Here is a 5,931-nt window from a genome sequence, read left to right as displayed (position 1 = left end):
CTTTAGCAAGTTTGTATATCCACTTGTTCAAAGATCTTCATTATACAGCTAGCCTAGGGGAAAAAAAAAGAAAAATAAATAATATTCAAAGAAAGTATCTAGATTTGATGCTGTTTACATGTTTACTTCTGTGTGCAGAGTGTAAACACTACAGTCACAGGCATATCTTTATGGTTTAACCAAAACACACTGTTTTACAATGCATAATTGGATGTACTGGACCACTAGAGTCAAGGAATACATCCTCTGCCTCCCCCGCTCCACAGATGGAATCCTATAGAAGAGGTTTAACTTAAGAAGCAGCTTTACAGCACACACTGCAAGTCTCACTTAGGACACAGCAATAACTAGGTATTATTCTCTCATGCATCTCAGCCAAGTCACCACATAGAAGTCCTACAAAAATAAAATGTTTTAGCATAAGTGTATTTTGAAATAGTGCTTTTCAAATTTGTGTATATTCACAACAGTATTTTCTGCCACTGCACATGACCCTTATGTACCAGAGGACTATAAAAGGTTAATTCCCTTTACCAAACAGTTTTGGATCATTTAAAGAGTACTGCAAGGAGCAACCATGGTAATTTGTCACAGTGTTGCTGTGCTGGAGCAGAACTTGCAGGTACTTAGAAATGGCAGAGGCTGCATTTTGGGGTGCATAACACCAGCACTAAACTAGGCAAGACCATCGCCAAGCATGATTACAGAAGTTCCAGTCCTTGCCCACCTTCTTAGCTCATCATTGAGTTACACTGAGTCAAGAGTCTTAATTTCTTCTCCCTATTAGCACACTACTAGAATAGTATCTATGCACCACTCTTACACTCTTTGTTCTTTATTTCAGAATTCAAAAACATGCCTTGTCTCAAACAGCTCTTGAAGCTACAGAGCTGTTCTGATTTCTCCCCCATGTGTTCAGTCTATTCATTTACAGAATGACTAGCTTTTCCTTGAATAGTACTGCCTAAAAGGTAAAAGTTCTCTTTTTTCTTAAATAAGGAAAACGTATCAAACCCAAGTTATTTCCAAGAACAGGTTTGGGCTATGAGCTAGCATACCTACATAGAAACTACATCAGTAATAAATTTAGTACAAGGTCAGATTGTTCTGAAGTCCACAGCAGAGCACGTGTCAAAACTACTGTTATTTTTCATAATACTGATTTCACTTGAGAAGACAATTTTAATAGGTTAGGCATGAAGTTTTAGTTTCAAGTCATATAAATAACAAGCTGTGTTAATTTTAAATTGGAGAAAAATCATCCTGTCACCAGTGTCCTCAGATGAGACCAAATCTAGCACTTGCTCTAAAGCAAATTTCCTAAAACCCAAAGGGCACCTAGTTTTCCTGGAATAAGATATTCAACTGCCAGGGTACAGTATGTGCAAAACAGCTTGCACTCTACAGACAGAGAAGATAGAGTCTGCCTTGTGCATAACAGTGTGCTAACTCTGAAGTTAGCTAGTTGGTACAGCAGTAGGTACTGGAGCATGCTGTAGTGGTGAACGTAGTCTCTTTCTTAATTCAGAAGTAACTTCACAATCTAATCTTTTTCCCCTGTTCCCAGTCTTTCCTTCCCTTTCTAAGGGGCTTAGAAACACCATAACTCACAATATCTCCCCTTAAAATACTGAAGTCCCAGCTATTTCCTTACAGAAAAGTTAGCAGTTTTAGACTGTTAGCTAAGTATCATTTTGGTCTCACATTCTGAGGCACTAACAATATAACACAAAATGCATTGCATTTTTGTGGCTGTCAGTCTTGCAGCAACTTATTTTCTTCTGGGGAGAGGCTGGTATCAGGCTAATCTGCTCTTTTTCCCCACTCATTTTGTACTTGGAGAGGTCCCTAGCTACCCAGAGGAAACCCAACCGTCTGGGGTATTGAGAACAGCCTGACTGGCATTGTTCTTCCAGTCAGTGCAGAGCCCTGCCTGCCTCCTGGCACAAGCCAGGGGCAAGCTCAGCAGACGCCTTCTGTTGATGCAGTACCACATAAAGGCATCCGTATCGCTCTCCTGCTGTGCAAGCAACATCCATTTGTTTTCTGGCATTTACTGCACACATTGAGAGTTCGCATGCCTTGGAAAATAGCAACACCTGCCCAATATGAAAAGTGAATGCAAGTGTAGTTTTTATTACCAACTACACAATCTCAAGCTTTGCATGTCTTTTATTCAGATGGAGACATGTAAACAGGTAGCAGTATCCAAAACAAGAAAGGACCAGAACACTTCACAGAAAGTTTTATGCTGAACTTAGAGTCTGGAAGGCCAAGGGACTTCCAAATATTGAGTTGACTTCTGTACTTCAGCAAGAGGGAAAGGAAAGGAAAGAGCAGAGCACAAAAATAAAGGGAGTAACAGCTGCAGAAGCTGCAATTTCCTCATCCTTTCCAGCACTGCAGACATACAAAGATTTTATAACAACATGCACAAACAACTAAGTGGTATCCATTCTCTCCGTGCCAACATATGTTTCATATTTAAAGGAATATACACTCCCACCTGCAAACAACATATAGCTGCATCTGAAAATAAACCATTTCTATTGCTATAAGGCATTTCTTGTACCACCAAGAGCTTAAAATAGAAATAGGAAAGCTGAAGTTGAACTCCATATACGTTACACCTTAGATAAGAAGAGTGCATATAGTTTACACCATCACACGTCATGCTAAATGCTAACCTTTTCACCAATACATATAACTCAGAATGGAAAAATCCAGACACTCAGAGGATCTGCCTTTCCTACAACTGGCAGTATTAGAGGAAGTGGGAAAAGTTCTGAGACAGAACTCAGCCAAGTCTATCATCACCTGCTTTCACCTATTAGGCCATGCTATCATTTTCCTCTGATATTTTTTGCCAAAAAACACACTATGTGATATAAAGCACAAGTTGTTTACCTTCCTCATCTGAAGCTCAGAGGCTAGAAACTGAGGACAGGAAGGGAAAGACTACAGTTAGAACTTAAAAAAATGCCATCATAAAAACCAGGTAAATAATATTTAATACTGAAATAAGAACATAAGACAACATCTAATTTCTTGAATATTTTATAAATTAACACAGTAGAGTCTTGAAGGAAGCTGAAATTTGGTATTAAGTGTGCCTAAGGAAACCAGAAGATTGAAGTTTTGTGTACATAGGACAGTGCCTTGGGCCTAGATGCCTAGCTTTTAAAACCTTAAATTTATGCTGTGGAAACAAACTTCCACGCCAACAAAACTGTATGCCCATTTCCATGTCAACTGCATCTTCAAAGGACAGACAAGGGTTTATGTTTTGGTCAATCCCTCCTCTTCTCCCTAGTCACATAGCACTCTAGCTTAAGGTAAGTTTGTGTACTGAAGCAAGCGTTACCACATTCTGGCCAGCTAGATTGTTAGATATTTTTCAAAGCATGCCTTCCTAGCCCCCTGTGTCCTTAAGTAGCTGATGCAGGTCCCAGTGGTCAAGCAGTCTCAGAAGAGAAGCCTTGAGTACTTCCTCAAGGTCCAGTTTGAAGTTTTTAGCTAACCTAATATATGGTTTTTAGTTTAAAAGTAAAAGCCAAATAGCTCACATAAATTACATCACTAGAGAAGACAAGGCAAGAATATCACATCTTGTGAGAATCAAAGAGAATCAAACCTTTTTTAAGAGAAAATGGTTTGCTATCACTGATAGCTCTCCAAAAGCATACATTAGCTAGCCTACTGAATAGGCAACTATTTCCCCTTACTGTTGCTTAGCATTATAGCTACCAGTATAGAACCTGTATATATCATCCTACTTGTTAGGAACAGCAGCTCAGAAAAATATTAACATACCAAATACAGTAAAGAAGCATACAGTTTACCAGACTCTACATGCTAAGAGCATTTCATTCTTCGAGACCTTTTTAACAGTTTAGCTAATAGTCAATTATCACATAGAAATTTTATAAACAATATTGAAGGATCCCTTAGATTGATATACTAGGGCTACCCAGAGCAGAGCACAGCCTTCTTACTCCAAGTAGCACAATCTCTTCTTTCAGAGGAACAGCTATCCACTTACAGATACCCATAAAATAGCATTTCATTATTTTTAGGACCTCTCCTGAGACACATCAAACAAACATTAACTGTAGAGACAAACCATATAAATATTAGATACTGAAAAACCTCCGATTTACAGCAACTACCATAACCAACCAGCCTTACTAGCCTTGAACAATTCAAAGCTGAACTACCACCTTTGGAACAGACCAAACATCTTTTTACCTTATTTTTCAAGAAAGCCACAACTCACTTGTTACCCACATGAAAAGCAAAAGAGCAGAACTTTAAAAGAATAGCAGAGAAGCCTTTATAATCTACTCACGTCCTCATTTTGCTCTTTAGCACTGTCAGACACACACCTGCAACCCTAACTAAAATCTGCCCTATCAGTGGTTTTAGCTGGGAAGTTATCAGTATAAAAAAGGACCAGCTGCTAAGGGCTAAGACACACCAAATGGTTATTTATGATAGATCTACTTGCTCTTAGTCAATAAAACAAGGTGGAGGAATGCAAAAAGATGAGTGTTTTTGTTTAGATCAATTTTGGTTTGATTTTCTTGTCTTAGCTTTAAAGTCTTAAGTTTAAGATAATGAAAATGTTTATTTTTTTTCAATTATCCTGGGTCATTACTGTGTTATGGCATAAAAGGGATACATAAATAGTAGGTCTGGTTAAGGACTCTGCGGTATGCACACTTTCCTTTGCTCTACAGTTCCATTACTTAAATTAAAAAACAAATATATTTTATAAATGCATAGTAGCATAAAAATGAAGACCAGCAGGTTGTTTCCTAACAAATTTGATTTATTGTTATTAAAACTACAAAGAGTTGGAGTTTAGGCAGCTTGTTTTGAATTTTGGCTATTGATTAAGCTTTTGTTTCTCTCAGTACACCTAAAAACTTCATTCTGAGCATACTGTTGTACAAGGCAGCTCTGCAAAATCAAGTTTATATTTAATATAATGTTCTATTCAGGTGCATGTGTTGAGGCCAAAACCTGTTTGGATTCTTATGGAAGTGTGCAAGATGTCCTGGTGACTGGACTAACTTTACTTGGACAACTTTGTATTTCTGGCAAAAGTGCAAAGTACTTGTATAGGGTCTAAAATATCTAGGTAGATCCAGCATGTATTCTGATTTAAGCAGCCTAATCTGTTAGGAGCATATGGATAAATCTGTATGTGATTACAGGAGTCAGGTCTGCATCCCAGCAAGACACAGACACTGAAGTTGATGACTGCTGCTTTAATTTATAGGCCAAATTTGGCTCTCGGATACCACTGTAAATTTGGGATAACTCTACTGACTTCAACAGAGTTGCCTTATGCTTCCATCAGGGTAAGTGATAAGAAAGTGTCATTGTCCTATGCTATTCATTTAAGTCCTTGTGTTGTTTTCCCAGTTATTTATAACTATGTTTATCTCAGCCTCTGTGACAGAGTACCCATGAAAGTTATACTGGCAGGTCTTTGGCACATACAGGAAACGACAGTGAAAAAATTAATCCTTCCCAGAAAGCTGCACTGTTCCTGATTACTGCTGCCTTTCTCACCCATTAGAGCGGTCTCACTTGCTAGAGAAATCTCACACTTCATTAACTCAGCCTTCAGCTAGTGTCCAACCAAGGAACTATTGCAGAATGATCCCTCATTGGAGCCATATTACATCAGCTGCTGATGGAGCTGGCAACTACTTATTGCTCTCCCTGAAAATTAATTTCTGAACTCTTTCATTACAATTGAGTCAATTATTTCTGACATTCAGATGGTGAGATACTCCCTATACACCTGCTGCTGCCTCTCCTGGTGTCTGCCAGCCTGCAGGTGAGCAGTCTTCTCTGCATTGCTCTCACTTTTGGCACTTCATCTTCTCACCAAAAACAAATGTATCTCTCCAGCTGCTT

Source organism: Athene noctua, chromosome 5, assembly GCF_965140245.1.
Source record: "Athene noctua chromosome 5, bAthNoc1.hap1.1, whole genome shotgun sequence".
Lineage (NCBI taxonomy): Eukaryota > Metazoa > Chordata > Aves > Strigiformes > Strigidae > Athene > Athene noctua.
The sequence above is the reverse complement of the archived record's forward strand: the minus strand, read 5'-3'. Positions refer to the sequence as shown.